Source organism: Felis catus, chromosome F1 (genome assembly GCF_018350175.1).
Source record: "Felis catus isolate Fca126 chromosome F1, F.catus_Fca126_mat1.0, whole genome shotgun sequence".
In the NCBI taxonomy this organism is placed as follows: Eukaryota; Metazoa; Chordata; class Mammalia; order Carnivora; family Felidae; genus Felis; species Felis catus.
The window spans coordinates 29,924,593-29,950,562 of NC_058384.1; the positions used below are offsets into that span (position 1 = coordinate 29,924,593).

Below are 25,970 nucleotides of genomic sequence, written 5' to 3' on the forward strand. Positions count from 1 at the left end.
AAATCCTACATCATTAGGAAATTTCAAACTAAAGAACAATGAGATACCATTACATACCTAGTAGAATGGCCAAAATCCAAAGACACTGACAACACAAAATGCTGGCAAGGATGTGGAGCAACAGGAACTCTCAGTCCTTCCTGGTGCGAACGCAAAATGGCGCAGCCATTGTACGAGACAGTTGGGTAGTTTCTTACAAAACTAAATACACTCTCACCATACAATCCAGCAATCATCCTCGTTGGTATTTGCCCAAAAGAGCTGAAAATTTTTGTACACACAAAAACCTGCACACAGATGTTTATAGAAGCTTTATTCATAATTGCCAAAACTTGGAACCAATCAAGATTTCCTTCAGTGGGTGAATGGACAAATAAATTGTGGCACATCTAAACAATGGACTATTATTCCGTGGTCAAAAGAAATGAGCTATTAAGCCATGAAAAGACATGGAGAATGCTGATCCGGAAAGGCTGCATACTATACGGTTCCAAATACATGACATTCTGGAAAAGGCAAAACTACAGAGGCAGTAAGAAGATCAGAAGGAGGAATCCTCTGTTCTCTGGAATCTTCTGTGCGTCTGTGTATTGGCGCACAGAGGATTTTCAGGGCAGTGAAACTATTCTGTATGTTACCATAATGATGGATGCATGTCCTCACACATTTGTCCAAACCCATAAAATGTCCAACACCAAGAGTGAACTCTAACATGAACTATGGACTTTGGGTGATAATGATGTGTCAATGTAGGTCCATCAGCTATAACAAATGTACAACTCGGGTGGGGGATGTTGATAGTTGGGGAGGCTGTAGGGCGTGGGGAGAGCAGGGGGTCTCTGGGAAGTCTCTGTACTTGCTGCCCAACATTGAACCTAAAACCGCTCTTAAAAATAGTCAATTTTAAAATGATAATTCATATATTTTTATATAGAAAGGGCAACTTGCAAAGTCTATAGGACCCAGGAACCCCCAGACGGCTGACACCTGAGTTCAGTTGCCAGTACACTTAGGGCGAGTACAGAAAAACAACCGTCAGTGGTCAAAGTTCCTGAGGAATTAGACTTTGCTCATGTCCAGTGACATGGACTGTTCCTGCGCTTCCCACTGGGCTCTCCTAACCTCTGGTGGTTGGGCTGACCACAGGACCGGTTTCAGCCAAGGAAATGTGAAGGGAGCCAGCCTGTGTCCCCTCCTTGCCAAAGCGTGTACTCGTCAGTGCCTGAATCTCCAGTCTTCTCTTTGTTGCGGCCACAGGAAGACGGCACAGTGGGACGGAGGTGCTCTGAGGTCAAAGCAGCGTGCGATGCCAGGCTGGAGATCTGCAAGGGCAACTGTCGTGACAAACCAGTAGCACCTACAGGGCTTTGCATGAAGAAGGAATAAACACGTCTGCTGGGTCAAACCCCTGAGGCTTAGGATGGTTTGTGCCAGAGCCCAAGCTGGTCCATCCTGACGGCTATCCCAGGTTTCAGTTTTCCAGTTCAAGTGCACTGAGGCCTGACTGGTGCAGGAATGCAGAGCAGGAATCCTGGAACAACAGAACACTGAACACGCTGTGGAGAAGACAGTGGTAATTTTTAGGTGAGCTCAGTTTTGCGGTTTTCTCCGATCTCAGCCACGCTTAGGTCAGGTCTACAGTGTCCATTTCGCTTCTTCCAGTTTCCTGGAGAGTGTTGTATTTTTTTTTTTTTTTTTTTTTTTTTTTTTTTTAGGAGAGGGTGAGATGGCTGCCATCCATCATTTTGGAAAGTCACGAGATTTCCAGATAGATGCCTAAACAAAGGACAAGCGTATTAACAAATCTAGCTGTCCAAAAGTCAGGGCTAATGTTAACCAAGATGAGCATTACTGCGATTCCATCAAGATGTCCTGTTATTTATTTAACTTTTCCATTTTCATTTTTTATTTGGGTAAGATAATTGCTTGTGATAAGCCTCGGGTGTGGAGGTCTGGTGCATACAGAGTGGCGAGGCGAGCTTCAGCTCAGGATGCACTGGGGAAAGGAAACCAGGTATTAACATATTAAAATAAACTCCATTCATGTCCTTTCATGGTCTTCTTCGAAAAGGAGGACCTCTCCAAAGTGAATGGTCTACTCTCAACAGGAAAAATTCTTACTAGGGGGATGATGTGTTGACCTGCTTGAGGAAAGAAAAATCTCTTGTATGCGTGGATTTTATAAGAGACAAAAAAATAGTGCTTCTTTCCCTGGGTCTCATCCCACGATGCTACCTGTGCGTTGCAGGTCATCTCACCTACACCAGCACCTCCCATTGCCTCCGGCCGAGACCCAAACACTGGGCAACAGCAGGGTTTTGGTGCCTTAATCCCCAAATGGAACTTTAGTACAGGAGACCTATTTATTTAAATGAGTCAACACGCAACCATAATCCTTTCAATGGAAACACAACCATGGCCCCAGGCTCTCCTGTGCTGCGGTTCCTCCCCTCCCTCTTCTCCCCTGCTGTGCCTTTCTCAGCACCCTCTCTGTTCAGGCCTGAACACCTCGGCAGCTTGAGTGGAAGCAAATGGGGGTGTGGTTCCTACTTCTGTGAAGCTGGTAATGGCCTGAGACATATTCAAGTGCTCCGTTGGGCAGCCTTGAAAATAGCCACTGGTTTTTGGTGGTGCTCACACGGAGCCCCAGCGGTGTTGTGGATGCCCTTGTTTTAGACAAGAAACCTGAGGTTTGGAGAGTAGGTAACTGACCCAGGGTCACGCTTCTGCTGCTGCTGAGCCCGAGAGGATGGAGGAGGGGTGTCGCTAGAGGCCTTGTTCCTTCCCTGGCATCCCCTGCCTACCAAAAAAGCTTAAAAATAAAAGTCCTATCCTTGAATTCCTTTTATTTTTTTAAACTTTTTAGGTTTTTAATTTATTTTTGAGAGAATGAGAGAGAGAGAGAGAGAGAGACAGAGTGTGAGTGGGAGAGGGGCAGAGAGAGAGGGAGATCCAGAATTCAAAGCAGGCTCCAGGCTCTGCACAGAGCCTGACGCGGGGCTCGAACTCACAGACCGCGAGATCATGACCAGAGCTGAAGCCAGACGCTTAACCAACTGAGCCACCCAGGGGCCCCACTGAACTCCTTTTAAAAGGAGGATATTTTGGGGTGCCTAGGTGGCTCAGTCAGTTAAGCATCCCCCTCTTGATTTTGGCTCAGGTCATGATCTCACAGTTCATGAGTTCAAGCCCCACTTCAGACTCCTTGCTGACAGCGGAGCCTGCTTGGGATTCTGTCTCTCAGCCCCTCCCCTGCCCATGCTCTCTAAATAAATAAGTAAACAAACAAACAAACTTAAAAAGGAAATAAAGAGAATATTTTATAGGTGGTCACCCCTAGTAACCTGTGAGCTAACATTATTGCTTGTGCTCAAATATCTCCTGGACGCTGTCCTGTGTCCATCCCCACCCTCACTCCGCCATCCTGGGTCCGGGCACCACCCCTGTCCTCCCCTCAACTTCTTACAGTTGAAGGATCCCCTTCCCTTCACCCCTGCCAGGCTTCCTGTCCCCTCTCGTCAGTCCACCCTTCCACTTAAACTTACGTGACTTGTGTTTTTATTCCATTTCAATCCCTTTCCTACTTTCTTGTTTTCCTTCTCCTTCTTCCCCTCCTCTCCCTCTTCTCATCTTTTCTTCCTTCTTTCCTTTCCTTTCTCCACCCCCTCCTCCTCTTCAAGTGCATGTGCACTCCTGGAAATGCTGCAGACCATGAGCCGCTAGCTGCCGGACAAGAACGCATCCAGATGAATTGCTAAGCCATTCATTAATCATTCCAGCATTACCTGAAAGTTTGTCAGCTAAGTGAGATCCTTTGTAAAATGTGTCCTTGGAGCTTTCTATCTTGGCCATCCCTGAGCAGAGTCCACACCCTGAATCTGCAAGGTCTAAGAGGGAAAGGAAAACAGGAACAGGAAAGATGGAGTCCTACAGTAACTTGCATGTAATAATCACAAAAATTTCCAGCTGAATGAAGTAGCATCGGGATAGATCGATTCTCTATGGGAAGAATTGTTCCAAAACAAATGACTTCCTGGTCTGAAAAGATTCCCACTCTGAAGAGAGAAGGGCGGTCTCCTCTGCTGCTCCTTGGGAATCGATAGACCCTCATTTATCTCGATGCTTTAAATTGACATAGATGGCTAAAGGCAGGAAGTTGGACTTTAGCCTTCAAAGGGCTCCCTGAACCCCTGTTATTAGCCATCACCCCCACCTGAATATTGCCTTCCTATTCAAATTCCATCCCAGGCCGGCAATCTGGAAGCCATCGGTGAGCTCTCCCTCCCACACAACCTCCGAAGAGTCGGTCAGCAGACTGCTGCGTTGTCTATTGCCTCACGGCGTTTTGAACTCCTCCTTCTCCTCCTCGGTGGCTCTCCTCCGTTTAGCGCTTGAGTCACTGTTTATCTGGGGCATAGTGGTCTCCTCCATGCCCCAGCATCGTCCCTCTCCAATTCTTCCCTCGCTGCTGCCTCAGTGATGCTTTCCTGCTCATCGTGCCTTTCCGCTCACCGTGCCTCCACAGCTTGGCACCGGCCCGTGCACAGGTCCAAACCCTTCAAGGAGACTTTGAGGTCTTTCGTGAATCTCTCTGGCCAGTTCCCCTGGCTGCACCCACGTGAATTCCTTGCAGCTCCTGAATGCACCATTCTCTTTCCTCCCTGGCTTTGCATTTACTGTCCCTCTTCTCTGGAATGCAATTTAAACCCTCATCAGGTGGCTAATGCCCTGGTTCAGCTCCCCCTGCTCCCCTGCTCCCCTTAGGAGACTGTCTTAGCACAGCCCCTATCACACTGCAGTGTAAAGCCTGGTTTACTGGTCTCTGTCGCTTGTGTGGCGCTTGGGGGCCCGGGCTATGTCTTCCTGTTGAATTTGGAATTTGACTGCCTGCTCATGCTGCCACACATGATCATACACCGCCTAGTAAATACTATCCAAAGGAACAGTTCTTATGCTGTGTCCTGTATTATAGAATCTAGACGTGTTAACGTACATCGTTAACATAGTATAATTGCTTCACTCCGTCATGAATGCTTGTTCCCGATGCTCCAAACACATTCCAGGACTCTCAAGACTGAGAACCGTGTGTTTTACTGACCTTCTCTGTAGCCCCCGATGCCTCACACAGGGAAGGCGAAGAGGACTCAATGTCAGAAACTTGGTGAGAATGAGCAGTGTACCAGAGAGAGAGAGGAAGAGTGCAGCCAAAGACGCGAGGAAGTTTCACTTCTGGGGGGTCCCACTTCTGGGTACCTGCTCATCCTAACGGGCCATCCTACCCATCTGAAGATGGAGACTCTGGCTCTGTACTTCCTGATCCCCCAGGTGGGAGGGGACTCTGCTGCCTACAGGACCAGTGTGCCCGACGGGGCCGAAGAACATGCGCCGGGCAAGAATGGCAAACAGTCTCCCTGCCTGTGCGGGCAGGTTGGTGGCAGCTCTATGAAGCACCTTACTGAGAAAGGTCCAGAAGCCGAGTCAGGGCTCAGCAGAAAATGTGTCGATTCCATCAGCCAATGGCTCCAAAGGAGATGGGGGCCCACGTGCTAGAGGTTTGCCATCTAGATCTAGAGACTTCTGCAAGTGGAGACATCATTCCTCTCAATCCTCCAACACTCTGACTACAAATAGATCAAATGACCTCTCCCCATCCATAGAGGGAAGGGGAATAAAGTGGTAGGAGAAGGCGACAAAGTCCCAAAGTCGAGAGCTGAGCAAAAACACCGCCTGTACTAGACTCAGAAATCCCTCCGTGAAGCTTCACCCCCAGAACCTGGGGGCCCCTGCTCCACCTGACAAACTTCTGCGCACTCTCCGGGACACGTTCAAACTTGCTGGCGAAGTCTTCCCTGGGTCCTCCAGTTTATATCATCTGTTCACATGACACTGGCCGAGGCCACTGTCATACTACTTGTACAATTGATGCACACCATTCTTAGTTTCTACACAGCTGTCTCTCCCACTGGACCCAGCGCTCCCTGAACATGTGCCCTTAGTCCCATTCAAATGTATGTTCTTAGTGTTTTGCCCAGGGCTTTGAACGGATTCGGTTGTTATTAAATTGTATGCTTCCTCAAAGGACAGTCTCAAGGCATTACTGATGTAAAATATCAGTTAGCATTACACACATTTTTGCTCCTGGGTAAACTGAGACTCAGATCTCTTCATCAGGTTTCCCATGATTATTTGATCCAATGGGGCGGATGGAGCCAATGGATCAATCCAGTGGCTCCAATGTTTTCTTGACAGTAACCTTGCTCCCCTCCCCGGTGTCCTTCACTAGAGGTGGCTGGGCGTGCTATGCAAGAACAAGGCTCGATTCATGCTCTACGACGTCTGTTATCGCTTGCTTCGAATTGCACAACTGTAACCTGTCCCGGTGCTCATCTGTTCCCATCTCACCCTGGGGACGCCCCAGGCAGGACCGAGAGCCCAATCCGGACCAGGGCCCCACAGAAAGACGACCCCCAAAATCCCACTTAGTCTCCAACTGGAATGGCTTGTGAGAAAGAAACCGCCGTGCGTTGGGTCAGGCGAACGGATGGCCCAACAGCACCAACCACGGAGAGGGACGGCAATTCCTCTTATTCATGAGGGGCCTCTATCATTTCGGAATGGGGTTGTTTTTCTGCAAGGAAACTGGGCCAATTTATTCAACCATTTACAATGTTGCCACGTGTTTGTGAAATGGAAGTTTTCTCTGGGCTCAATGTGACAAAATGCTGATTGCAGACGTTTGGTGGCCCGTCACCAGGAAGCTGGATGGATGTCAGGGCCTGAGATGCGGGTTCCAAGGCTGACAGTTCCCACCGGAAGGGAACAAAGAGAAACAGTCCTGAGTTCATGCAGATCACACGCTGGAAGAGGAGGCCTGGTGGGTAGTCAGGCGCTCGGCGAACATCTTCAATCACCGAACACTGCAGTAGGCAGACACGTCAGAGGGGAAAGAGCCAGTGGCTGTGTCCTTTGGTGTGTCACCTCAACTTTCAGAGTCCCCTTATCTGCAAAATGGGGATAATGATATCTGCCCTGCCTCCGTCAGAGAGTCGTGGTACGGATGAAACAGTGGATAGGAGCACATCTAATAAACCACAACCCCATCACTGTCTGTGACAGCACCCAGTTCGTTTCCTTTGTGACCTTTATCATAATCTCTTAGTATGTGTTTATGTTGGCGCCTTGTTTCATGTCTGTCTCCTCCAGTGGAACACAGGCTCCCCAAAGGCAGGAATCTAGCGGGTAGTACACACAATAAACTCCTCCCTGGTAGTGGTTATCATCTTCCTGCTGTCCAACCTCAAGATACACTCACTCCTACCTCCACAGCTCCGCTCAAGCTCCTCCTTCACTCCAGAAACACCACCCCCATCTTTACGGCAATCCAGAAGTCTTCTTTGAAGGACCACTTCAAGCCCCACTGCTGCTATGAAATTATTTTCTCAACCTTTTTTAAAATCTTCCTTTTACCAGGCGGTTCTTCACTATGAAACAGGCTGTCCACAACTCCCGGCCACGCTCCCTCACATCCTCACTTGGCCTGGGGGGCATTGTCTGGTAGGTGTTCTCTGTCCTCCTAAACCCCATGTAGTTAGTACTCGGTCCCGCTTGGATCCTGTGAATATTTCCTAATAGGTGGCTTATTTCTCATGCAAAGAACAGGAGACTAGATCCTCAAACAGAAGAATCATAATCTAAAAATCCTAAAACACCCAGGGTTGAAGGAGTTGCTGGGCCCAAGACTTACTCTGCAAGTTTGTCATTTACTGACATTTCCTTCTTTCTTGGTTATCTCGCCACACAGACAGATATTCATTAGCCACCGACTGTGGGAACCAAGGAATTCCCCAAAAGAACTAATTCCTCCTAAGAACTTGGGAAGGACCTGAGCTTTCATCTTAATAGTCAAATGTCCTACAGGGAGAGGACCCTGGAAATTAAAATCCCCCCTGCTGTGGCCATCGTCCCCATCTCCATGGATTCCCTCATCCCCAAATCAGAGACTCAGCCATCTCATGCACCAGTTCTCTGCAGGCGGTAACTAGATATACTACAAGTCAACTCAATTCTGACACTAACAATCCAGACTTAGCACAGACCCCCAGATTAAGAACCCAGGCCCATAAAACTGCCTTCCCCTACTTTAAACACCAGTCACAAGTGTGGATCCCCAGATTACCCATACGTCTCTCCAGTTTATCTACAAATCGAGACTTCCTACCTCTCCTCCTGAGATTTATAATTTGCTAGAACAGCTCACAGAACTCAGGAAGGCACTTACACCTACCAGTTTATTATAAAGGACACAACTCAGAGATGGCCCACTGGAACAGATGCAAGGTATGGTGGGAGGTGGAATGTGGAGCTTACATCTGCTTTCTGGGAACACCACCCTCCCAGCAACTCTATGTGTTCACCAGCCCAGAAGCTCATCAAATTGACTTGTTCAAGAGCTTTTATAGTGCTTAATCTCCAGCCTCCCCACTTCCTGGCGGCCAGTGGGTGGGGCTGAAAGTTTCAACCCTCTAGTCCCTTGGTCTTTCCAGTAACCAGCCCAGTCTTAAGTCACCTTATTAGCATAAACTCAGGTCAGGGCTGATCAAAAAGATGCTCACTGTGAATAACAAAAACACTCCTCTTATCACTCAGGAAATTCCAAGGCTCTTAGGAGCTCTGTGCCAGGAACCAGGAATAAAGACCAAGTATATTCACATTACACTACAACAGCTAAGTGTGATCAAGGCAGCTCTCCTGACTTCGAGAAGTTGGGAGCCCTCTGAGGAGTCATCATGGTTTCTTCTTTCCAGTACTGACAACTATATCACATTCCTTCCCATCTTGCACTGGCTGCCAGGAAGCACAATATAAAACGTGTTGCTTCATCACAACACAACAACTGTGTTAACCTATATGATTGGCAACATTTTCGCTCCCTCTCCCTTGTCTCGATCAAGATTTTCTATTTTTATTCTATTCCCATAATCTTATTGTACATGGTCATTTTAGGTTCTTCCTGAGAAGAGGTACAGTATAAATAAACTGGTAATTTAGCCATAGGACCATTGTCTAAAGAGGAATTAATAAAATGAGCCTCCAGATGGAGTCTACTGACCTAAGTTGATGAGTTTCCTCAAAGCAGAGTGCACAAATCCTCACAAAGTCAAGCCACTACCCAGTTTTTGGGGTCAATAGGGCACCACGTAGAACTCCACTCGGTGTTGATATGATACGTCCTCGGTGTGAACTTAGTCAGAGGATTACCATGACTGGGGGGGTGCCAGTGATGCTGAGTAGAGAAGAGGAGAAGGTTATGAGCAGGCCCAGGAACATGGACCAGCCTGAAATCAGGGTCGGCCGTTGCAGGCAAAGACTTCGTGAGGTGGGATTTCAGATGGGCCTTTTCTGTCCTGAGGGGTGAGCTTCTTAAGGACCCCAACAGGGTACTACTTGTTTATTTCTGATGCCTCAGCTCCTAGCACAGTGCCTGGCACACCCTAAACACTCAGTAAAGTATTGCTTCTCTCTTAACGCTATTGCTTCCCTTCCAATTTTGATGTATACAGCCATGAACGCTGGGGAGCATATCGGTTTGTTCCCATGGGAGAAGAGAACTCAGCTGGGGATCCGGAGCCTTGGGCTCTGGGCCCCACCACCAAGGAGCTGTATGAGGGCACAGAGCAGAAGAACAGTGGTTGGAGGCTGCAGCTTAAGTCAGACTATTTGGATTTGAACCCTGGCTCCTCTTACTGTGTATTCAGGCAGTGTTTTAACCTCTCTGTCTCCTATGTCCTCCTCTGTAAAAGGAGGTAAACACCTAGGAGACGTTCTGAGGATTAAGTGGGTTTCTCTATATGAAGTGTTTAGAATATTCCCTAGCACATACTAAACATTTGTGTTAGCTTTTATTATCTTAAATAAGTCACAATGTTTCCAGGCCTTACTTTTTATCTCAAGGGTCAGGTTTGAACTGGATAAGAGATGTCAGATATGCAGCCTTTTCTATTGCTCTGCCCGTGACAGACATCACTAATTGATCACAGCATTCTCCTACTGGGTCCCGTCAGAGCCTTAAAATCTTTCCCAGGGCAATACTCCGGGCAACCACCTCTAGTCTTTCAGCATTCACACAAGAAATGAAAGCTATTTGCTATCCTACGAAGAGGTTATCTTACAGATTCTGTGATTCTTAACGAACAGGTGTGAGAAACAGGTGAGGAGGTCATGGCTACAAAACAAAAAAACAAAAAAACAAAAAAACAAAGAGTCTGTCTGTACGAGGACTTCAGTGCCATTCCGGGTACCATCCTTGATCGACTGGCCCCACAGACACACGGCTTTGAGACCTTGCTAGTCCCCAGCTTCCCTTGGGACAATGACAACTGTTTTCTCCCTTTGCAGTGTCACTGCAGTGATAAAATGGTATGTGGCTAATTGGTGGGTAGGCCACAAACAGAGCAGCCCTGCATGTAATTTCAGACTGGCAGAGGCTGTAAATTATTTAACATGATAACCAAAAGATTATAGCGACGCGTGGAAGTGGAAAATGTTTCAGGGAGACAAGAGGCTAGCTTTGAAGTCAGGCCAGTCAAATACTCGTTCCAAAGTACATGGGGTCAAAATACAAGGGGTTGGAGAAAGCTCGAATCTGGGAGAGAGGCGGTCACGTCTCATTCTCCAGGAGCCTCCACTTACCTGTGAGAATAATAAACTGCAACACAAAGTTAATTCTCAGTTAGCCAAGAAAATCCACCAGAGTACAAAATAATGTGTACCATGTGGATTGAAATGACCCAGCTGAAAGGCCTTCCCATCAAGACAGAGCCCCCTGCTGACTTCCCCTTCCCCATTAATGGCCCCACTGTTCTGTTACTCTAAAGTCTTCTTTGACTCTTTCCTTTCCCTCTGAGTTTCTATCCCATCAGTGTATCCTAGTGAAGGCCTTCCCACCCTCCTTTCTCTCCATCCCATTACCACTGCCCTCATTTAGACGTGAGTCATCATGGCAGCCCCTGGGCTCTGACTTCCTAACTCTGGCTCTCCCTGCACATGGCCACATTTTCTAGGTTTCTCGGGAAAAGTGCTAATCAAAGTACTTCTCCTCCCAAAACTTTCATGGCTCCCTCCTCTGTTAAACAAAGCCCCAGCTCCCAGCCTGGCATTCAGGGTACAGAATGCAGGTCCACTCACCTTTCAGGCTCAAAAGCTGCTCCTTCCACTCCCTCCACAAACAGACAACACACTGTTCCTGAGAATCCTCTCTCTGCATAGAGGCTTTGCTTGACTCTTCCCCAACTTTGATGGCCTTCCCCACAGACTCTGCAGGCCGGACCTAGGTGGCTCCTTTAAGATGCTTAAACGTGCTGACAATCACCCCCTTGAGTTCCAAAATCATGACACAGTTCCTTGGGAAACAGGAACATTGTGCATCCCCTCTGAAAGGCGGCAAGGAGCCTGTTCCTACTTCCTAAGAACCCCTTGCCTGTGCTAACAATCACTCGTGGAAAGGGCTCCTCCAGCCCTGGCCTCAACTCTGATCTTGGCCTGGTGGCCAGGACGATTCTGTCAGCCAGGGCTGTTGGGATAGCTGGGGTGTGGTGGAGAAGGGAAAGTGGAGTAGGCAAAGATCTCTTTAGAATCCTCTCGTCTTTCTGTATCTCCTATCTTGAGTTAGTATTTTCCCACATTCCACTTAAGGCCATTAAAGTCAAAGCCACAGTATTCTGATAGGTTCCAAGTCACTTCCCTCGCACCCCAAACAAACTCCAGACAACTAGCTATAGGCTACACCATGGACCCCATCCCCTTTGAACTCCTGTCCTATAAATCTAAGGTAGAGAGGGTCATTCTGACCCATCCTCAGTTGGAAATCAAACCCTCACCACCTCTAGTTTATGCACCTCCAGGATGGGACTGCTTTGGCTGCTCCCCACCCCTCTGCCCATCTGCTGGGATGGCACGGTGCCCACTCACAAGTTGGTTGGAGCCTACGGAGGTGCCAGGCAACAATGTGTTTTGATGGGCAGCCTGCAGAAGGTGGAAATTGCCATCTCTTGTGAGTGAAGGCCACGAGCAGTGCCAGCCCTGGCGTGCCAGGTCTCTGTACACTTGTTCACACCTGTTGACTCACCAGTGCCAAGAAAAGCATACTTGTGCTAGGGACAGGGTGGGGGAGAGAACATTCTCAGAGCACCGGCCTCTTTGGGCTTCTTTGTGGAGCCAGACGAGACCTAGAGAGGTCAGAACCACACATGTGTCTGGCACTGGAATTTGTCCTCTAACACTGGTCTGTGCTCACTCAGGTAAAAAGCACCAGCTAGGAGACTGTAGCACAGGCATGGTCCAACATGGACACAAGCCTTATCTCTAAGCCAGAGAAGAGAGGTGACGAGAAGGCCAGGATGAATTTAGCAAAGTTCTTTCCACCAATAGTCTAAAATGCTCTGAACCCTGATAAAATATGTCCAAGCCACCTGGAGGCTTCCCCTTCCTCCCTCCTCCTCTGGTCCTGGAGAATTGCTGTGTTCTAGCTAGGACACGATCCCAGCTCCAGAGTCAGACAGGCCTGGCTCTGTAGCTCGGCTCCACCAACTGACCAAGTGTTCTTGAGCAAGTCGCCGACCTTGCCTGAGTTTGGCTTCGCATCTCTGCAGTGAGGGTAACCACACCTACCTCCGTGGATTGATACAAGAATAAATAGGACAACATAAGTCAGAGCCCCTGTGGTATCTAATACACAGTAAGTACCCATCAAATTAGGATGTCCTTTTTGGCCCTGCCGTTCCCTGTCTTCCTTCATTCTTTATTCCAAATAGAAAAGGTGTTTCAGGAGCCAAACGGTATTACAAATGTCCGTCTGGGAGTAAGTCATTGAAACTGAGTAGCAGAAGATAAACACAATGGGAGAGAAAGGGGAAGAGAAAGAGATGGAGACCGGAGAGGAGGACAATGGGGCTCCCTTTCATCTCCGCACCCCGTGTCAGTGCCCCACGTCCTATAACAGTGTGTGCTCTGGCTCCAGCCCCGCAGCCCCTCAATATCCTTCCACACTTTCATTTCAATTCTTCCACAACACCTGCTTAGGAAAATGAAAATTAGGAAGGAAAGTAGTGGTGAATTCTCACCATCCAAAAACCCTTGTACCCAAGACGTTTCTACACAAAGACCTTGACCTTCTCTCGTTCCCTATTCTGTGGTGCCCACAGCATGACAATGGCAGTGCTGAGCAGAGTGCGGTGACGCGGGCACGAGTCCTGCCCTTCCAGCTCTCAATGCAGGAGGCAGAAAGGAGCTCAAGTAACCTTTAAATAAGCCAGACTGGACTAAAGCACCAACCAAGATGTAAGCAAACAGCTCTGGGGAAATATGCCTTGAATTTGTCTCCGTTCTCTATGTTTCACTGGTGGTAATGTGCCAGCCTCCTTCCATAGGCCCTCCAGCGTGGGGCCATCACTGGAGGTCTTACTGACCCTTACTTATTGTTTGCATCAGAAAATATTAGGGGCCATGAGGAGTTTATCTGGGTGGTTAGTATGATCCCTCTGGTTTAATGGCTCTACTTTAATGGTGGCCCATAGGATTTTAAGGTTGAATGACATACTTGGGGATTGACCTGGATGCTAGAACTTCATGGGTAGGAACAAGATCTTGAGTCCATAGTTGAGAGACTGTTCAGATCTGCCAGATATCCCCAAGGGATTTCTTCGAGGAACTGTCCTAAGTTCTAGATGAGGGAAGTAAAGAAGAAAAGGAAGAACCACAAATGATTTGAAGAAAATACATAGGCACAATGCCACCTGCTTCCCAAGGCAGGGAGCTAGGTAAAAGGGAGAGAGGAGATGGGCCAAATCATGAAAATGGAGGAGTAAGTCTTAGAAGTGGAAGAAAATTCCTATAGGAGTTACTCCTGGATGCTTCAGGACTTTAAGTAGAGTGTAGGCCACTGAAGCTTCAAGGAGGACAAAGGGTGCTTGAATAAAGTAGACAGGATGGATCACCCAGTCCCAAGCAAAATCTAGCTTTCGTGTCCACAGGAGACCCAGAGGGGAATCAACCCACCCGAAACCAATCAATTCAACTTACAAACTTAATATATCCCTCCTATGGTGAGCTAAAACACCCTCACAGAGCTTAAAAGCAAGCCCTGGAGTCAAGAAGCCTGCATTCAGGCTGGTGTCCACCAGATAAGAACTAAGTGTCAGCAAGGATGCAGAGAAAAGAGAACCCTCATGCACTGTTGGCAGGAACGTAAGTTGGTACAGACACTTTGGAAAATAACATGGAGGTTCGTCAACAGATTAGAAATAGGAATGCCATGTGATCCAGTCATTTAATCCTGGGTATGTACCTGAAGAAATTGAAAACACTAATACAAAATGATATATGTACCCCTGTGTTTATCGCAGCATTATTGATAATAGCCAATGCATGGAAATAGCCCAAGTGTCCATCCAGAGATAAATAAAGAAGATATGGTATATATATATATATATATATATATATATATATATATATATGCGCATGCAATGGAATATTACTCAGCCATAAAAAAGAATGAGGTCTTGCCATTTGCAACAACATGGATGGACCCAGAGAATATTGTGCTAAGTAAACCAAGTCAGACAGAAAAAGACAAATACCGTATGATTTTGCTCATATGTGGAACCTAAAAATCAAAACAAAACAGAAGCAGACTCAAAAATACAGAAAACAAACTGGTTGCCAGAGGGGGTGAGATGGGGCAACGGGCAAAAGAGATGAAGGGGATTAAGAGGTACCAGTTTACAGTCATAAAATAAATAAGTCACAGGGATGTAACATATAGCACAGGGAATATAGCCAGTGATACTGTAGTAACTTGGTATGGTGACAGATGGTAACTACACCTATTGTGATAAGCATTTCATAATGTATATAATTGTCAAATCATTATGTTGCACACCTGAAACTAATATAATATTCTATGTCAACTATACTTCAATTTTTAAAAAGGCGGGGGGAGACCTCTACCTTCAGAGCCTAGCAACTCCACTGAGGAGATGAGCGAGCCTGAGAAAGTGACAGAAGTTCAGTTTTTCCATCTGTAAATGGGAATCTAAAGTACCACAGGGGTGCCTGGGGGACTCAGTCAGTTGAGTGTCTGACCTTTGTCTTCAGCTCAGGTCATGATCCCAGGGTCATGGGGTCGAGCCCCGTGGCAAGCTCCAAACTGAGCGTGGAGCCTGCTTAAGAGTCTCTCTCTCTCTCTCTCTCTCTCTCTCTCTCTCTCTCTCTCTCTTTCTCTCAGACCTGGGTGGCTCAGTGGGTTAAGCATCTGACTCTTGCTTTCAGCTCAGGTCCTGATCTCACAGTTCATCAGTTCAAGCCCCGCATCGGGCTCTGTGCTGAAAGTGAGGACCCTGCTTGGGATTCTCTCTCTCCCTCTCTCTCTGCCCCTCTTGCGATCTCTCTCTCTCGAAATAAATCAACTTAAAAAAAAAAAAAAAGGATTCTTTCTCCCTCTGCCCCTCTCCCCTGCTCACACACTCTCTCTCTCAAAAAGATAAAAAAAATTTTTTTTTAAATTTAAGTAATACATAATTCAAAGCGGTGTTGTGGGAATTAAATCAGGTAGTCCGTGGAAAAACTCAGCTTTATGCCTGGAACAGAGGCTCCACGAATGTTGGCTGACATTATTGTTGTCGTTGTTATTCTTACCATGATCTTTATTACCACTAGTTTCAAAGTTTCGTTGGGGAGACGGAGATTAATCAAATGTAAGCACAGAAAATGTCATTTCAAACTGTGATAAGTGGTAAGTACAGAAATTGCTTATGATGCCTTGAGAGTGAACCCCTGGGCCCTGAACCAGCCAGGTGGATCAGGAAGGGCTGCCCCGGGGAAATGACCTTGGGGTTGAGAACAGAGAGCTGCTTCGCTGTTAAGTGTGGCAAAAGGGGCAAGAGGATGTGCGTGGTGGGGGAGACAAGGGTTCTAGGCAGGGGAGACCACCTGTGTAAAGTCCCTGAGACAAGTCCAAAGTCGTGGCAAGAGGCTGATCCTCACAGGATTGGAGTTCCCAAAGAGCACAAGATGAAAACAAGAGGGGGGTAAGAAAAGGCTGAACTGTGATCCTTATTATGTCAGGGCGAGGTTGAGAAGAGACTTGGGAAAACCAGCTTCTCTGCCCCCACCAGGCTGATGGCGGCCAGAGACACCCAGCATAGCTCCACTGAGGTCTGGAACACACATGCCACCTGCATGCCAGAGGAGCTCAGGCACCTGCCAGGACTGGGGAAAAATAGGACTGGCCATTATCCACCCCTGCTCTTCCTCATCAGCCAGGGAGCAGAGTGCCCGTCCTGCCCCAGGCCAGTCAGCTCCACAGTGTGGTCACTTCTGTCTGAGAGGGTCATACAGCTCTCATGGGCCTGGTCTACTGCTTCCCCAAAAGGAACAGCCAACTCCAGCCCCAGCCCAATGGCACCAGCCTCTGACTCAGCAGATCCACTAACCTCCCTTCTGAGAGAAGATACCCTCATTGTATCCATCAGTCCGCTGGGAAAGCGTGGGCTTAGAAGTCTCAAAGACCGAAGTATAAAACCCATCTCTACCGCTTACCATGAAGCAGCCTCAGTCTCCTCATCTGTAAAAGGGCACCTATGCACAAGACTATGTCAAGAGGATAAAGGAGATGATGTATGTGTATTTCATGCACTGCCTAGCACACACACTCAATAAAGGGTCAATAGCCCACCTATTTACTACAAAATTGATTGGCGCTGGCAAAGAGATTTAATCACTTCGGGGAGGTGGAGCTATCCACCCCCACTGAGCCTGTCACAGTTACTACCCACCAAATTTGCTACTAACCTGCTTGCTATGTTGCCTGAGGCGGGTTATTTAGCAATTTTCTGCCTTAGTTTCCTCATCTGCAAAACACTTAGGATAATAAGTCTTATAGGTAAGATTGTTATGAGGATTAAATATATAGGTATAGATATAGATATAGATGATGTAGATATAGATATAGATGATGTAGATATAGATATAGATATAGATATAGATATAGATATAGATATAGATATAGATATAGATATATAGACATATAGACATAGACATGGATGTATAATGCCTGGCACCTGGCAAATATTTTACCATGATAATCATGATTATTATTGTAACTTGGGTTATTAAAAGGTCACTCTGGCTGCTATGCAGGCAAAGTAAAAACACAGAGACCAGTTAGAAGTGTATGGGGATAAACCAGGCAAGAGGTAGCGGCTCAGATCAAAGGGGCAACAGGGTTGGAGAGAGGTGCTTAAATTTTGGACATTGTTTGAAGGTTAGAGAGACAGTATTTGCTGGAAGATCAACCGTGGGGGTAAGAGAGAAAGAGAGGAGTTAAGGATGAGCTCAAAGTGCAAGGTTTAGCGACTGGAAGAGTGGAGTTGTTTAGTAGGAGTAAAGCGGGTACAGGGAGGGAGTCAGGAGTCCCCGACTACAGGTGCAACTAGCCATCCAACTGCAGGTGTCAAATGGGCAGCTATCTTCAGGGGTCTGGAGTACCAGCTGGGGATATACATTTGTATTTAAAGCCAGGAAACTTCGGTGAAAATATTAGAGACTGGGAACGGATAAAGAGAAACGACCAAAGACTGAGCCCTGGGACTCTCCCATGCCTAGAGATCAGAGGTGAAGGGTAACTCATCAAGAAAACCAAAAAGGAGTAGCCTGGTGGCAGGAGGAGATGTCTTAGGTCGCAAGTGAAGCAAGGGTCTCATGGCAAATGGAGCAACTGATTAGCTGTGCTGAGTACAGGGCTCATGGTGAGCTCAGCTGGAGCTGGGACTGACACTGCATTTGGCAATGTGGGGCCACTGGTTATTCTGAAGGTGTCTTCTTTGGTGGAGTGGCCGGGGTAAGCCTGAATAGAAAAGGTAAGCCAAGAGAAAACAAGAGGACAGAAAATAGAAACGGTGTGCATGGATGACTTTTTTTTTTTTTAAATGAAGTGTTGCTGACACATTGTTATATTAGTTCCAGGTATACAACATAATGATTGGACAACTATATGCTCACCACAGATGTAGCTCCCATCTGTCACCATACAACGCTATCACAATACCATTGACTACGTTCCCTATGCTGTGCCTTTTATTCCCAGGACTTACTCATTCCATAACTGGAAGCCTGTATCTCCCCTTCCCCTTCATCCATTTTTGCTCCACCCCCAGGCCCCTCCCCTCCGGCAACCCCCCCCCCCCCCGCTGGTTCTCCATATTTATGGGTCTGTTTCTGCTCTTGCTTGTCTGTTTGCTTTGCTTTTTAGATTCCACATCTAAATGAAATCATATGGAATTAGTCTTTCTCTGTCTGACTTATTTCACTTAGCATGATGCCCTCTAGGTCCATCCGTGTTGCAAGATTTCATTCTCTTTTATGGCTGAGTACTGGTCCATTGCATATTTGAGTATGAATGACTTCTTTAGGAAATAGTGCTGGTAATGGAGAGGAAAGGGATGGGGTCATCCTGGAGGGAGATGTAGGGTCCAGGGAAATTTTTAGCGCGTTGTTTTTTTCTCTTTTTAAATGGGAGATATTATGGCATGTTTGATTGCTAGCAAAAGTAGTCCAGTCGAGAGGGAAAATCGCAGGAGAAAGAATGTCTCTAGGAGTGATGGCCTAAAGCAACCAAGAGAAGAGAGTGTAGATCACCTGGGGCAAAAGCAGAGAAATTGAAAGGTGTGGTAGTCCAAGTGTTCATACTTTTCTGTTCGCAATTTTTTCTCAGTGAAATATGAAGCTCCTCACCAGAGAGCCCAGAGAGGACGTTGGAAGGTGGAAAGATAAGAATTAGTGTGACCTCGTCAACGAGGAAAGGTCAGGGATGAGCAAAGTGTAGGACTGTAGGATGGCTGGAGACCACTGAGAGCCCACTTGAGCTTGGTCAGTCACGAACGTAAAGTAAGGCCGTCAGTACGGTCCATGTTTCTCTCTAGAAGGGTTCAGCTGTCTAGGTGAAGCATGGGAGGGGAGGAGAGTTGAATAACCGTTAGGGCTGGGATTTTGCCAGGCAAGCATGATGGGGGCTGGGGAGAGACAGGGGTGAGGAAGATGAGGGTATGCCAAAGAATAAATCTCTTAAAGAGAATGAAAGCTTACAAATAGTCCTGACACCGCAGTCAAAAAATCCAAATTCGAACACCAACTGTGAGAAACCGAGTTACCTCTGCTCCCCGAGCCCCCATTCCTCACCTATAAAACAGGGATGATAACCCACTTCACGGACAGCCACAAAAGCGATATGATGCATGTGAGGGTAATCTATGAAATTGCAACGAGGTACCATTTGTAAGCCAAAACCCTGCTCCAAATAAAGTAAAGCCCCATTTGAGTTACTGCTTGTTCCTGAAAATAATACAAATTCCATTTCTTTAAAACTGGAGTTTAGAATTAAAAATATTGCCTTAATGCAGACCAGCAGTCCTTCTGAATGGCACAGTGAGGTCTTCTGGTACCTAGCTAACTCATCAGACGCTGTGACTGACACCCACTCACCAAAAAGAGATGCCTTGGGCAAGCCATCGGGGAAGGGGGAGGTGCTGTAAAGATGAATAAAACTTGGTCCCCAAATGTAAGAAGCTCAAAATCTCCTGAATATTTTGAAAGTCTGCATTTGTAAAAAGCTCCTAGAGGTCTGGAACTACGTCTCTTTAACTTGCTTTGGCTGGCGAATACTGCCACACAATGCAGAAGAGATAAATACCTATGGACCGCTCCTGCTGCTACCTTCCAGACTGTGGTGTTTTGCGGCTTATAAAGCACTTCAAATTGCGGTCTTGTTTGTTTTGCAATAAGCTGCAAGGGTACAGAGTGGAGGTGCCTACCCTACCTCACCAACAGGGAGACTGAAGCTCGTCCAGGGACCCAGAGCCAGTAAGTGACAAAGCCTTCTTCCCAGACCTCCTGATTCTCCATACCTCATGACACTTGTGGCCACATGGAACCAGATCCCAGACTTCAGGCACACAAGCAGTGGGCGGGTATTTCACACGCACAGAGTAGACAGCAAAGTACCAAGGAAGCCACACTCTACTAGAGAAGGTAGAAAGTGCTTAATAGAAATGGAGCACAATTCCCAGAACACTCCCCCTCTGCAAAGCACGGCTTGTCCTCAGACCCCTCTGATGTCCTCTTGACATCTGGAGAAAAGAATAACAAGAGCGTTGTCCCCAGACTGAGACACTTGAATCCTCATTCTGCTTCTGTCACTCACTGTGGTGTTTTCCTCTGTCCTTGCCTCAGGAGCCTTGTTGGTAGTATGAAGAGGCTGGCTTCATGCCACCCCAGATCCCTCCGGTCATGACTCTGTGGGTCATCTGTGCCTGCTCCCCCAGGGTTCGACAGGCTTCTACCCTGGGTGTTCTCAACGGCCTCATGATGGAGAAGCATGGACAACAGAGAAACTACAGTAGCTCTCGTCTACTGAAGTGATGAAGGAAATAACTTTGGGTACTGATTATCCATTAGTCCTTTAGAAGACCTCTGGAAAATACACTGGTGTTAAGGGTATAATTAAAGCAACACATTCACTCACTCATTCAAGTTATATACAGAAACACTTTGGACTATGGACCAGGCGCGAGAGGTAGGCATTAGAACCACATCAGTGAGTGAAATCAGGCACAGTTTTTGCTTTCCCGGAGCTTATGGTCTGCTAAAAGAGACAGGCAGCAGCCAATCAAGAGCAGAAGTGTGTGTAAAGTTACAACTGTGGTTAAGTGTAATGAAAGGGAAGAACATGGCGCTTTGGGAGTGTGTAGTCGGGGATTAACCTACTTGGGGTGATCAGGGTAGACTTTTCTGCGGAAATGATAACTGGTCTGCTATGCAAAAGGAGCTAACAAGGCAAAGAAAGGAAGAACGGTCCAAATGAGAAGAATGGAGTGTGCAGTCTCTATGATTGGGGGAAGCATGAAATATTCACGGTGTAAGAGAGGCTAGAGAAAAGGAATTACTGACTGCAAGAGAGAACATGATGCAGGGTGGGGCTGGGATATGGGAGCCAGACCAAGAGTACCTGTAAAAAAGGTTTAACGTGTACATTTTTGACCTAGCGATTTCAGCTCTAAGAAGTGGTTCTCCAAATACTTTCACCAGCCTACAAAGATGTTATATACGCACACACACATACACATATATAATTAATCTTGGTATATAATTAATCTTGGTACAGCAATGAATGCTGTTGAGCTGTTAAAGAATAACGAGGTAGATTTACATCTAATATGGGAAGATAGGTTATTAAATGAAAACAGTAAATTGCAGAATATATAAAGATAATTTGCTTTTTAAAATGCATATTCATATTATATAATGGGTGTATTATATACAATTCACTAAGCAAGAAATGAACCCAAGGCAATATACATCAAATTGTTAACAACGATTACCTCTAAGGAGTAGGAATGGACAAGGATTTTATTTTTTCTTGTTATGTGTCTGTCTTGCTTGAGTTTTTTTTTTTTAATAAACAGTCACTATTTCTTTGACAATAAAAAAAATGCTATATTTTGTTTGTTTCTTTTTTTAATTTTTTTTTAACGTTTATTTATTTTTGAGACAGAGAGAGACAGAGCATGAACGGGGGAGGGTCAGAGAGAGGGAGACAGAGAATCTGAAACAGGCTCCAGGCTCTGAGCTGTCAACACAGAGCCCGACGTGGGGCTCGAACTCACGGACCGCGAGATCGTGACCTGAGCCGAAGCCGGCCGCTCAACCGACTGAGCCACCCAGGCGCCCCTATATTTTGTTTTTTAAGAGAGAACGCACCCACCCATCTCTTCAAAAATCCCCCAAGGAACCCTTGGCCTAAGTTAATCCTAGGTCCGTGCATCCTTGGAGCAAGTAGACAAACATCCTAGATCATCCCTCACCACCCACTGGTCTTCCCTCTTACTTTATCTTCTCTTGGATTTAGTGGAGAACGAAAGGGAGTATATAGGTCACACTGGATTAAAAAGAAGGAAGAAACGAAAGAAGGGAAAAGAAAGTGAGGGAAGAGAAGAAAGGAAAGAGAAAAGGAATCCTTCTATCCCTCTCCTCCCCATAAGTCTCTCCAAGAGTCATGGAGCAAGAGCCACTAGGAGCAAGAAAGAAGAAATGCCACCAGGTATAAGGGTGTCTGTGCCAAGGAGGCTGGCAAAACAGCACAGGGTTGGGACGCAGAACAGTAAGAACTACGACAATGATCATCCCTACCATCACGCGCAGACTCTTGGGTTAGATCCTCCGTTGCATTATCTCAAGGATTTCACATACATTAGCTCCTTAATTCTGCATTTAAAACCCTGTGACTTCTCTCGGCATCTCAGTTTTCTCATCTGTATCATGAGGAAAACTTGCTAGCTTGCAGGGCTTTTTGAGGATCAAATGAGATCCCCCATAAACAAAAGTATTATTCATTCCATAATTGAGGTTATTGTCACTCCAGCCACTGAGCCAGAACAGAGAACGCTCACTAGCATGAAGTGCAGTAATCCTGATATCCAGTGGTTACCATGCGGTTGCTCTTTAGACCCGCTGAAAAATGGTGAATGTGGAAATAATTTTAGTCCCATTCACAGATTTTAAAGAACTGACTGTATGCTGGGGAGAGGATTTGGCTGTGGGGAGGGGTGGTCGCTAATACCACGCAGCTGCTATGGCTGTGAAAATTTAACCTCAAGCAGCCTAAACATTCATTTTACAATGTACACGGCTGATTACTTAATTATGTCTAAAATATAAGTCAGACACACTACAAACCCCGGGGAGTAAATTACACAGATCTATGAAGCAACATCTATGCACTCATTCTGGTCTCACATTTCTGAATTATCTCTTCCCCCCCAGTGAATTTGAAACATTTCTTCCTCCTCTGTAAAACGTAGGGCTACCGCCGACAAATGATCATTTGCTCAGGGTTCTCCGCTTGGTAGAGGAGAGCCCATCTTCAACCTACCATTTCGGACTCTTACCAACAGGTTCTTATCTTTATGTATATTTGAACTAGGAGATCTACATATGCTTGATCTCAGCATGAACCTCCGTATGACCTGATTTTGTTACCATGGTCACCAATTAGATGAGTCTTGTTGACTGCAGAACAACAGTCAAAGGATTTCTATTAAGTTCCAGGGCGGAATAACAGTCATATTTTGTGAACACACTTTATAGATTATTTTTCCCATTTGCTTGCCCCAAGGTCTGCCTTCCTCTATCTGCTGAGAATGCGGCTGTTACATAAAATTCAAAGAAAATGCTTCCTGGGGCCAGTAATTAAATGTTCTTATAAAACGGATGGATCAGCTGGGACTCCCATTCCCCTCTTCTCTCTGGGATATAGCAGTGTAGGTCCTCCTCAGAACTCACCTATAACCATCTTTCCCTAAAATAACTTCACCCCCATTCCATGGCCTCACATGGGAACATGTATATGAAAATACACTACACCCTTTACTGATGGCAGCCATCTCATAGATGCAAAACAGCTTAAGGGCATTTTTGAAAGGTTCAGCTGGGTGACATTTTTCATACAATCATTACAGCCAATGAGTGTGGTCCAGTGATTCAATGACCTCATGACAACCATGCCTGATAACTTATGGATGCTGACATTAACAGGTAACATGTAGGTACTGAATGTTTTACGAATGTATTAGTTTCCAGTGGCTGCCATGATGAGTTAACACAAATTTGGTGACTTAACACAACAGAAATTAATTCTTTCGTCATCTGAAGGTCAAAAGTCTGAAATCAAGGTATTGGCAGTGCAGTGCTCCCTCCAAAGGCCCTAGGGGAGAATCCTTCCCTGCCTCTTCTAGCTCTGGTACCTCCAGGAATACCTTGGTTTGTAGTTGTGTGACTCCAATGTCTGCCTTCATTTTAACACAGTCTTCCGCTCAGGGTCTGTGTCTTTTCCTCCTCTGTCTCTTATGAAGATACTTGTTATTGGATTTAGAACTCACTGAATAATCCAGGATTATCTCCTCTTTTAGAACCTTAATCACATCAGCAAAGACTCTTTTTCCAAACAAGGTCATATCACAGCTCCTCGGAATTTAAGACGTGGACATATCTCTTGGGCGGCCATCATTCAACCCACTCTAATGACATGCTTTTCTGAAGGTTTTCTGAAATTAAGCTGAGAATTTTTGTGTGTGCGATATCAGATACTTATCACCAACTTGGAACTTGATACAGTGCCAAAGACTATTTACAAGAATATGTACCTCCCTCAACATTTATTAATCAAAGGCTAAACGTTTGCGTTTAAATTCGTGACTCAGGTATGAGAACGCTGAGACGTCACATAAAATCTTGATGACATATTTTAAGATTTTTCCAAATGGCTCTAAGACCAAAATAAAGTCCAAACACCAAAGGCATTCTGAGGATGCCTAGAAGACTATCAAAACAGGTCAGAAGTAACCAGAGAGAAGAACTAATAAAATGGGTGAAAATAATCAACAAGCCATGAGCAGCATGGAAGGACTCAGCACAGGCAGTACATGTGAGCGCTTCAGTGCAAGATACCAGGAGCAGGAGCCATCACAGAAGCTGCTTTGTTGATGGGTATTAGGACAGCCGGACTGTGCATGTTATGCTGATGACGCTACTCACCAGTATTACTTTGTGTCATGGCGCCTTCACCACACACTTTGTGGAGTGGTGGTTGCTTTTGACCACGTAGCTTCACGTTTCAAGCTATTTCAGGTAATAATGCATTTATCTATCCTCCTCTGTGCATGCCACAGACTCTGGAGTGGAAAGTTTGGGGGCTTCTTATCTGGTTTTGTTTTGTTTGTTAAGCTCCTGCGAAAGTAATGTATTAAGAGTGGAGTGAACTTATGTGGATCCTGAGATCCACAGAAGATCCACAGAAGACCATGGGGGCGGGGAAGGAAAAAAAAAAGTTAGAGAGGGAGAGAGCCAAACCATAAGAGATTCCTAAAAACTGAGAATAAATTGAGGGTTGATGGGGGGTGGGAGGGAGGGGAAGGTGGGTGATGGGCATGGAGGAGGACACATGTTGGGATGAGCACTGGGTGTTGTATGGAAACCAACTGGACAATAAATTTCATATTAAAAAAAAGAGTAGAGTGAAGATTAAAGTTTATACTCTTCATATATTGTTGTAGAGAACCTGCTTTTTGTGCCTATTTTCTGCCACCTCCATACCTTCAGGGAAGGGATTATGTTCTCTGTCTCTTCAATTGCCCGATCACTAAATCCACTGACCGTCTTGGGTAATGCATTCATTTCCTATGGCTGCTGTGACAGATTTCCATAAACGTGATGGCTTAAAACAATAGAAACTTATTATCTTACCGTTCTGGAGGTCAGAAGTTGGAAATATGTCTCAGAAGGCCACGGTCAAGCTGTCAGTATTGCTGTGTTCCTTTCTGGAGACTCTCTACGGAGAACTCATTTCTTCGGCCTTTCCAGCTTTTAGAGGCTGCCTACATTCTGTGGCTCATGGCCCTCCTTCCACGTCTTGGAGCAGCAAAACACAGGGATAGCTTATCACGCAGTATCACCCTACCTTCCTCTTCTGCTTCCTTCCTCCACACTTTTTTTAAAGCTTATTTATTTTGAGAGAGACAGTGACAGCATGAGTGGGAGAGAGAGAGAGAGAGAGAGAGAGAGAGAGAGAGAGAGAGAGAGAGAGAGAGAGAGAGAGAGAGAGAGAGAGAATCCCAAGCAGGTTCTGCGTTGCCATCTACAGAGCCCCACGCAGGGCTTAATCTCACGAACCTGGAGATCATGACCTGAGCTGAGACCAAGAGTCAGATGCTTAACTGACTGAGCCACCCAGCCTTTACTCTTCCACATTTAAGGACCCTTGTGATTACATTGGGCCCACCTGGATAATGCCAGCTTATCTCCCTATCTCAAGGTCCTTAATAACTTAATCACATCTGCAAATTCCCTTTGGCTGTGCAACGTAATGC

General features: G+C 46.2%; 1 long non-coding RNA gene across 1 annotated transcript; it reads right to left on the minus strand.

Moving 5' to 3' along the window:
* Nucleotides 1-331: 331 nt before the first annotated feature.
* Nucleotides 332-25,652, minus strand: LOC123382833. Its single transcript, XR_006591870.1, has 3 exons — nucleotides 25,348-25,652; nucleotides 9,110-9,283; nucleotides 332-1,996 (listed from the first exon to the last, which is right to left on the minus strand). It is a non-coding gene; the product is annotated as an uncharacterized LOC123382833 (long non-coding RNA).
* Nucleotides 25,653-25,970: the final 318 nt, after the last annotated feature.